This window comes from Rattus norvegicus, chromosome 17, assembly GCF_021556685.1.
Source record: "Rattus norvegicus strain SHRSP/BbbUtx chromosome 17, alternate assembly SHRSP_T2T, whole genome shotgun sequence".
In the NCBI taxonomy this organism is placed as follows: domain Eukaryota; kingdom Metazoa; phylum Chordata; class Mammalia; order Rodentia; family Muridae; genus Rattus; species Rattus norvegicus.
The window spans coordinates 31,332,216-31,342,500 of record NC_141550.1 but is presented as its reverse complement, the minus strand read 5'-3'; the positions used below and the strand labels follow the sequence as shown (position 1 = coordinate 31,342,500).

General features: G+C 39.2%; 1 protein-coding gene across 1 annotated transcript in view; it reads left to right on the top strand.

The window, feature by feature from the left end:
* The first annotated feature begins 580 nt into the window (after positions 1–580).
* Serpinb9 (serpin family B member 9) overlaps positions 581–10,285 on the top strand; it is a 29,607-nt gene continuing 19,902 nt past the window's right edge. Inside the window, exons 1-3 of the mRNA XM_087591030.1 lie at positions 581–651; positions 2,890–3,045; positions 7,161–7,226. The gene's annotated coding sequence lies outside the window, so the exon portion shown is untranslated. The remainder of the gene's footprint in view (positions 652–2,889; positions 3,046–7,160; positions 7,227–10,285) is intronic.

Here is a 10,285-nt window from a genome sequence, read left to right as displayed (position 1 = left end):
GAGGTTATTTTTGTTTACATTGATATAGATTACTGTATTTGATACAGGTTTAAGGTTTTCATTGGTAAAAATCTTTGTGTATTAATACAAACTTTAGGGTTAATTTTCTTACAATATAATGTATGCATATTCAGCTCTTGTATAAGTATTTTGCCTATGCAACTCATTAAAAAATACAAGATTTATAGCAACCCTTTTAATAGCTACAATATTAAATGTTTAGGGTAATAAAATATTGAAAATGAGTGGTCAGTCAATCAAACTATGGTCACATTAGATACTAGACTAGTTTATCACAAAATAGTTTTGAACAGATAATAGTTAAAAACAAAATTTATCTATTCAGATATCCTATGAATATAGGTAGATGGTCTTCAAAAAGCTCACAGACATACAGAAATTGGCATTATAAGTGGGTTTTTTTATTAAATTAAGGCCTTTTTGACATTGAGAAATGTCAGTTCCTGGCAATATCCCATTGAACTTGGAAAGAAGGATAATCAGTGAAGAATTTTCAGTAGCTGATGGCTTCTAATGTGCTCAACTACCACTGGCAAAGAAAATATCCTATTCTCTCTGCAGAACCCATGTTGTCCAAAATAAGGCAAACTAAAATGAAGTCAGAGTTGACTGCCAAACTGCCAAGACAGGGTAAGCAAGTCCTTGTCTTTCATAATTCCTGCTTCACAAAAAGTCTGTCAGATATACTGGACCAGAAGACTGAAGATGGATATTCCACCGTTATAGAGACAATCCTGGGAACTGTTTAGGAAGCCAATTCTTCTGTCTTTTCTGTAGTCATGGAAACTGCTTACCTGCACTTCCTACATACTCAGATAATATTTATTCCTTCTCAAGTTTCTGATGGGGTTGAAGACTAGATAGACATAATGTCACAATTAAACTTAAGTTATAAAGGATACAAGAAAGTGTCTTAGGGTCCAAGGAGATGTTTCAAGGATGGCAAATCCAAGTTATGAAGGTTGGAGAACATGAAAATTTAAATTGTAAGAAAGTATTTTAATGTTGGAAATAGAAGTTACCATGTGTTAGAGGGTCTAGAAGATGTTTGATGAAGTTTGGAGAAAATTGTAAAAGGGTGTTTTAAGGTTGATATTGTGAATTATCAAAGTTAAAGGATTTAAATGTTCAAGAAGACAATGAGAAAATCATTTAAGTACTGAACTATAAACTCACACAGGTAGGATAGATAATAGAATACTTTCTCCTAAGTTGACAAACTCAAATGAACTATACATTGTGAATATGGTTATTATGCCATAGATTTCATAATTGCTTTATAATTGTTTGTACTCTGTGTAGTATGTTATTTTAAGACAAAGAGCCTTTTTATTTAAACCAAAATGGAGAAATATAGGGAATTGGGAATTGGTCTGATGCTGCTATGGATGAGTATTCAAATGCTAAATACTGGAGCCCCAAGATCTGGTTGTCCGTGATGGCCACATCCTCACATACACCAGCTTTTATTGTATAAAACTTGCCTTCCAAGTTATCCCTGATTAGTTAATAAAGATACATTCAGCCTGAGCTATGCAGAAGGGAAGGAAGCTTGGGGTCTAAGGCAGAGACCACAAGGAGAAACAAGGAGAAAGGAGAAGGAAGTTACCATGTGTGGTGTGTGGATTGTGAATGCATGGCCATGAGGGCTGATACGATGGAGTAGGAGCATCCCAGGCAAAATACAGCACATGATATCTTAGGAATCACAAACAGGTAGTAGACAAGATAGCATAGAGAGTCAATATCTGCCCAGTTCTAATTCCTTTAAGCTTATTATAAATTTAAATGTTTCTGTGTCATTTATCTGGGAACAATATGGTCTGCAGTAAGATGTATAAAGATAACAAGAGGTATAACAAACACCAGAATAATAATTAACACAACAGGCTGAACCAAGTAAATTCACATTTCTCTCCTTTTTGCCATGATTACTTCTTTCTTAGTTCACTTATTATGAATCCCAAATTTGGGCTGTTTGTCCTAACACTTCAGTAACATTATCATGTGTCAGCCCCATCTATCAATGTGAGCTGGGACTCAAAAGCACACTCTGTGTCTTTACAGATACATTTAAAGTCTGTGTGTGTGTGTGTGTGTGTGTGTGTGTGCGCGCGCGCGCGCGCGCGCGTGTGTGTGTGTTTGTGTGTGTGTATGTTTGTGTGTGTGTGTGTTTGTGTGTGTGTGTGTGTGTGTGTTTGTCTGCTGGTTCTGAGGGAAGAATCTAGCCCCAAATTTCCTCCAAACCTGCTAGTTACTGGCCAGCTGAGTGAGAATTGCAGGCAGTCTGTCTATAAGGGTTTTTATCCTGGAATCTATGCTGAAGGGAATGAAGTAACAGGGAACAAAGTGTCTGAAGAATTTCAAAAATATAATCAATAGACTGTCTATGATGGGCTTTTGGGCATGCATACACATACACATTCACACACATGTACATTCATATACAGTATATGCATACATATCCACACACACATATATATATATTTACATACATACACATTCACTCACACACATATACATATTTACATACACATACATATACATCTATACACATGTATTCTCTCTCACATACACACCAGCTCAGGTTTCAGCCTGACTCATCTGAATGACAAAGCCCTCACTCTCAGAGCCAACAAATTTAAATTTTGTTGCTGCGACCATGACCTCAATTTGACTTACTTCTCTTTACTAGAGTCTTTTTTTTTTTTGCCTGCCATCTTCTGTTGGGTTCAGTGTTTGCTGCTTAAATAGCAGCTTGACCTCAGCTGTGAGCTGAGCCTGGAGATTGAGCAAGGCCAGATAGACCTGACGTCATGCAGTTACTAAGTGACAGATGATATATTTTAAACATTTTTTTCATTCTAGAATGAACTGTTCATTATGGGTTATGGAGTTAAACACCACCAGAAAAAGACTACAGCCTCAATCCAAGTTATAAGTAAATGGACTTATTAACAATACTAGCAAGGCAAGATCTTTAAAGCCAATTCTGATGATTGAGTGCAGTGGGTTCCCATTTTGGTGAGTATAAGCCAATGAAACAATGGTAAGACATAACATAGGTAATGTCTTCAAATAGTTTTAAAGACTATTTCCCTAATGCCCTATTCCTTATGCAGGGAAGTGGGATCAAACTCAGTGGCCATCAACAGATGATTCAGAAGGAAATATGATGTCTTAGTCTGTGGGCAGGGGCATTCTCATTCAAACCTACCATTCATAAAAGGGCCATAGCAAGGAAATACTGGACCAAAGCAACAATGAAGCCCACCAGAACAAACTCTAAATTCAATAAGTCCATGGGTGATGTTGAAGGGTTTATTAGATGGCTTATCCTTCCAGCAATTGGCAGACTATAAAAGTACTGTATTAAGCAAAGTAATCCAGTCTCAGAAAAACCAAAAACATATTTTTATAGGTTGATCCTAACTTGAAATGTGTATGTATGTATGTATATATGTATATATGTGTGTGTGTATATGAATGTAAATGTATATGTGGAAAATTCAAAAGCAAAACAAAATCAACCAGAAAGGAGATAAAGAGGCAAATAAAAAGAGGACCTGAGGAGGTGGGACCTCAGGAGCACTCGTACCGTGAAAGCATGATGTCCACTGGAGGGAGGTTACAAGAAGGGGTCAGAGAAGTGGGGGAGATAGGGTGGAGATGAATCTATAAAACCAGACTTTGCTGAAAAGAACATAATGCTGTCTAATACACTACATGCACTCTGACACTCTCCAATACATCATAGGCTAATTATAAAGCAACAGGGGTGGGGAATAGAGGAAGACAAATGATAGTATGTATTAGAAAGGTTGTCTCCGTGAGAATATGAAATGTGCATTGGTCTTCGAAACAGATTTAAGTAGTTTTTAATATGTTAAACACGAGGTTGCCATGGTGACCAACAGTGCTGGCTAGCTTTACTTCAATAAGTCACAAGCTGGAGTTATCAGAAAGGAGAGAGCCACAATTGAGAAAAATCTTCTACAAGACCCACATGTAGGGCATTTTTAAAATTAGTGATTGATGGAGCAGGGCCCAGCCCATTGTGGGTGGTGCCACCACTTGGCTGCTGGTCCTGGGTTCTATAAGAATATAGGCTGAGCAAGCCATGGAGAGCAAGCCAAGAAGAAGCACCTTTCCATGATCTCTGCATCAGCTCCTGCCTCCAGGTTATTGATTATTCAAATTCCTGTCCAGACTTCCTTGGATGATGAACTGTGATATAGAAGCATAAACTGAATAAACTCTTTCCTTTCCATGTCACTTTGGTCATGGTGTTTCATCACAACATTAGAAACACTAACTTCGATATAACAGTTCCATTTTAAATATGTATTAAGTACACACACACACATACACACACACATACTCATGACAAGAATGGAGCACAAAGTTCATGGCAGCATCATTTCTTAATAAGCAAAACAGAGAAACACTGTAAATACTGACAACCTAATGAAGCAATTAAAAATCTGTAGCTCTTAACAAAAAGATTAAGGAGGGAAGAAGAAAGGTGAATAAAGTGGAGAACAATTGTGCTTTTTCTGGGTATGGGAGAGCCCTTCCCAGAACCTTTCCTCAGTCCATTTATGGCCTGTCATTTCATCTCAGACAGCTGTTTGATATCATCATCCATAAGTGGGAGAGAGAGCTTAGGTAAGTCTAGATCTTTAACCTTTATTTATAGTTTTAGGGAAAACATTCCTAGGCAATCGATTATACATGTAGAGCTGAGCAGTGTCTCCAATCAACGGTTAAGGCAACAAAGGTTCCAGACACAATGTGAAGACCAAGCCTTTGCATCCCATTCCAGTCATCTATTCGATATCTTAATGGCCAAGGACAGGAGAACCTGTCCCTGAAACTCACATGGATGACATCTTCTCCACAGAAAAGTTATTGGGAGAGTTCTAAAGTTTTGTCCTGCTGTGTGATCTGCAACCTGAGTGAGTTTCAAGTCAGTGAGAATGTGTAAAGACACAAGTTATTGAAATCGAAAGCAGTCAGGGTTTCACATCATGTCTGTGAGTGTAAATTTTGAACCAAACCATGGGTTTGGCTTCACCTCCTGCCTCCAGCTTCCTACCTTGAGTTCCTACCTTGAGTTCTCTCGATGATAGAACATGACCTGAGAGTCATAAGCTGAAGTAAACCACTCTCTCCCACACATTTCTTTTAGTCATGGTGTTTTGCCACAGCCTTAAAAGCCCTACAGAGGCACTGTCCTTTAATGAAGGCAGAGAGGAATCCAGAAACCTAATGACAAAGTCACAGAGAAGACCGTGCTGAGAAGCTCTGCTTTCAGTGAACTAGGAGATTCACAGAAAGCATGGCTGGGTGGGGTCTGACCAGTTCTATCACTGTGACTGTTTTATGTGCTTTCCTGGCCCTGAGGGAAGACTCAGGACTCCCCTGTTCTGATCTTGAAGTTATGCTTGTTGGAAAGAAATCACTTTTAGTTACTGTCATGAGCTCAGATTCCTATTTCTCTGGACAATACTGGGAAATCTCAGAAAAAACATGCTTCCTCTTTGAACTCAGTTTGTCCACCATCTGAAAGATCTTTGAAAATCAGCCAATAAAGAAATATTACATAGGTGCTACGATATCCTAAGAATAATACCAAGTAAGGAAGGACCTTGAATGGAATGATAAATAACGTTGAGCATATTCTATTACTATTTCATTTTTGAATGTGCTTTGTGTCTTTTGTGAATCATTTTTTGTGGCAGTGTAGGAGACAAGATTATCTGATCTTCTTGTATTAATAATTTATTTGATTAGCATTTGGTCAGAGCTAGTTTCCATGATGAATCATAATATTTGTAGCCAAGGGGATTTCCACTAAGCTGTGTAGTGTAGAGATAGCTAACATATTTATAGTATTGTCTTTTTGTATTTGAGGGTGGTTTGGACCTCATGGGCTCCAGTAATCTTACTGCCTCCAAGCTCCCACGAGCTGGAACTATGGGCAATATCACCACAACTGGCTTTGCACCATAATACATTGATCAGCATGTCCAAAGATCCTTTTCCAGTGTCAGCAACAGCGTTAGCTTTTTGCTGCTTTAAAATCATCTTTATACAGTTCTGACCACAAAAATGTAGTGTTGGCTGTTAGAACAACAAAGGTCATAGTTTGGAGTGGTTTGCCATCAATTTATCAAGAGCACACATTTCAGATATGTTAGAATTCAGCACATAGTGGTCCTAGTGTTGTTCAACCACAGCACGGGTTATTTGAAAGCTTTGTTTTTTGAGGTGGGGCCTCTTTGTATTACTTCGGTTCCTAATCTTTGATCTTCTCATTTCAAGGGATGTTTTTCTGGGTCACTGTGACCGTTGCTGGCACTCCCAGCTTGAGGCGAAGGCTCCCTTAAGGCATAAAGCTTCATGAAGTGAGTTAGGTCAGTCTAAATAAGAAATAAAAAATAACGAAAAGCTTGGGTAGCTAGTTGAGGAGGTTAGAGTTTTTGTTGTATAAACAATAGCATCTGAGTTCAAACCCCAAGCTTCCACATACAAAGCCAAGGTGTGATCACGCACATACCCTTAAACCTTGTTCTGCTCGAGAGTGGAGAAAGGAGAATCATTGGGGCTTGCTGGCTGTCAGCCTCACTCCAGGTTCAGTGAGATAACCTGCCTCAAGAAAAGTAGATGGGGAGTGATAGGCCAGGCATGGATGTGTTTTTCTGGCTTCAGCACATGCCCTCCCTATCCCCTGCCCCACAAGCACATAACCCCTACACACTTAAAATAGATTAAATAATATTCCGTGCAAGTTTTTAAAACTGCCGAACTCGGTACACATTTAAGAGGGCATACGAATATTGATGTAATTAAGTGAATTGCTAAGGATTATTTACAGCTACTTTGGCCCATGGTGCCTTTTCTAATTGCAGCACTCAGCACAAAGGCACGAACTAATACTCCTTTTAAACTGGAGATGTAAATTGTAGTCACAAAGTCATTGAGAGTTTTTTTTTTTTTTTTTTTTTTTTTTGTTCAATGATGCTGTTCAAAATGAGGGGGCGGGGGAAGTCCAGAACACACTCCTAAAACCAAAACTAAAACTCTAGCAAGACAAACTAACATGGATGTTTTTACCAGTCTTGTCTCTTTTCCAGTAATGTTTGATGTGCTGGGGAAAACAGACAGGTGCACACTCAGACGGCACAGCGGACCCAATGCAGGTAAGGAGCTTAGTGTGATCATTCTTAATGCTGGACAGCCCTCATTTGTCTGTGATGGACAGACAGTGTGTGAGTTCCAGCTGAGGCCATTGAAAAGCATATTGAGAATTCCCATACTTAGGGTGGTTACCAGGACCGACAGGGGATTTCTTAGCTAAGGTTCTTGATTCAAGGGTTGTGGTTTATATATTTTTTTGAGGTATTGAAACATTTTTAGTATGGATCTTGGAGATATCTTGACCTCTAAATATGGAATTAATTTATGTTTCACATACATCCTATGCATATAGCTGATGGTAATAGTATATGGTGCTTTAAATAATTTTGTAAAACAAAAATGTTTGGAGTTGGACATTTTGTGTTTCCAAGGAGAAATGCCAGCCTTTGATGCTAGGGGAATGCTATCAAGTGTCTTTGGCGAGCTCAGGTATGCATGGCCATTGAGTACCCTAGTGTAGAACTGCTGGTGAGGACCAATGTTAATGCTTCCAAGAAAGAATGCCAAAAATGTACAAATATCATTCCACATTTTAAAGGGAGGGGTAGGCTGGGGTCCCCATAATTATGCAACATTAGCATGTATTTGAATCACTATCATCATGAGCTCAATTGTGTCCCTTGATATTCATATTTTGGAAGTCCAAATTCTTGGTACTTCAAGAAGGGATTTCACTTGAAGTTGGTCTTTGTGGAGATGATTAAGTCTTTTTTTTTTTTTTTTTAAAAGAGGAGAGTGGTGTCTCATCCAGCACGCTTCGTGACTGCATAAGATCCTACAGTTCTCTAGAGTCAACCACGGTTGCTAATAGGACCTGTGGCCAGCACATCACAGCAGAGGTTCTGCTTTCTTTTATAAGTTAACAGGCTCTTACCATAAGCCAAGTTATGAGATTTGCCTTAGCTACTAAAAAAAATTTACAAAAGGCTAGTAGAGCTGATGTGCAGCTTGTGTGCTGGTGCGACAGACGTCAAGCAGACTATCATAGCAGGAAGCTAAAAAGCACAAAGGGATGGAATCAGCTGAAATACTACCTCAGGTTCCAACCTCAATGCTATTCCTTGTACCCAACTTCCCCATTCCATGGAGGATAGGAGTTATAGACCGTGTTTTCTAAGTGGCACTCCAGACTCTATCGTCCTACATAGCATAGGCCGGCTAGATTTTTGTCAACCTGACACAATGCTCCCAATTGTCTGTGGGCAAGTGTGTGGTACATTTTCTAAGTTAGTGATTGGTAAGGGAACATCCAGGCCATTTGCGGTTTGAAGAAAGACTTGCTCCTGTTTGTGCATGCGCTTCCTTCTGTGTGATCGTGGGACAGGATTTCAGAGAAAAGAGACCTCTGCAATACTGGTTCACAGCAGGAGAAGGGAGAGAGACAAACAGAAACCCCCTTCTGTCCATTCTTTCCTATTTATGGGTAAATAGAGCGAGCGATTCGTCTCAGAGGACTGAAGCCGATTTTAGTTCAGGAGGACAGACAGGGATCCTAGATGTTGTCCCTGTTTTGAATCTCTCAATTGTGACCTTCCCTCCCTTCCTGATCAAAAGATTCCAGATATTTCTTTTTTTCTAGTTGTAGCAGGAATAAACTTGAACCATGACCTTTTTCTTTCCGTTCTCAAACTGTTTTTCTGACTTACAATGACAGGCAGTACACAAATATAATTTCGACAAGTCTGTCATACAAAAATTTAAAATTAGGTACTTGATTTAGAGGGCCAAGCCTTTGATCCTAGTTCTTAGAAGCCAGAAATAAGCATATCTCTGTGAGTTCAAAGACAGTCTGGTCTACAAAGTGAATTCTAGGCCGGCAGGGGCTACAGAGTCAAAAACTGTTTCAAAACAAACATTGTACACATGCATATATACATACATATGCATTTTTAAAAAATGGGGCTTGTAATACTTTTTAAGCAACTCTATATTTTCAACCGTTTCTACTCTGGTGCCAATAATACAGGAGAGAAAGTGAAGGTTTAGGTATATTTATAAGAAAACATCCACAGACTGCCTTGGATCAGAATTCACCATCTACTTGCATGGATCCCTGGTTTAGCAGTGGGGTAAGTGTTGTGGACACATGATGTCATTGGATTTTAAGACTTGACTTTGTTTTTCCCCTTAGAAATCCACTTACATATGAGAAATTCAGAATCTGGCAAATTTAGGAAATAATAATAATAATAATAATAATAATAATAATAACCACAATCACAACCACAACAACGATGACGACGACACTCCCTTTTCCTTTCTAAGCTAAAATTTGAGGAGATAATCAGATATGGATGATCTTAATGTTCTGTTCCTTCTGTATGTCCCTCCCAAGTCCTGGAATAGTAGGCCTGTATCACCATGTAGCATTAATATTTAATAATCCTGCCACAGGGTAGTTACCTACCTCAATGGTTTATATTCCAGAATGAAAGACACATTCATAGCCTTTATATTTAATATGCACTAAGCAGCACAATAGTTGGGTGACTGCCTAACCTCCATGCTGCCAGAATCTACCTCCTGCTAATAATTCTGAGTTAGTACTTATTAATTTCAATGTTCCCTCTCGCCACTCTGGAAATCCAGGGTGTGCTTTCTTGGTCCAGAGCCCAGGGCACTCTCCTTGCTTCTCTATCCCATGGAGGCCTCTGTACTTTTGCACATTCTCCTAAAACATGGATCTCTTACTCTCTCCTAATGGTCCCAAGCCTAGGAAACCTAAAACCCACCTCTCTCTCTCTCCTTCCCAGCTAAGGGCTGTGAGCTTTTATTTACCAATAAGAATTAACTGGGGACAGGTTCCCAGAAACTATGTGCTGATTCTCTTGTGAAAACTAATTTGGGGAACACAAAGTAGCATTCGAATACAAGCATCTACACGACCACACAGCTTAGAAAGTTCTGGAAATAATTGCACTTGCTAGGTTAGTGCTCTATCAACTCAACAGCATTCCCAGCCTGGGGATTTTTCATAGATGCTGAATGGCTGGTGCTTCTGAGGAAGCCAAAGCCATTTTTTCTGGAATGTATGTAGCCCGGGACCTAAGCTCATCCTTAA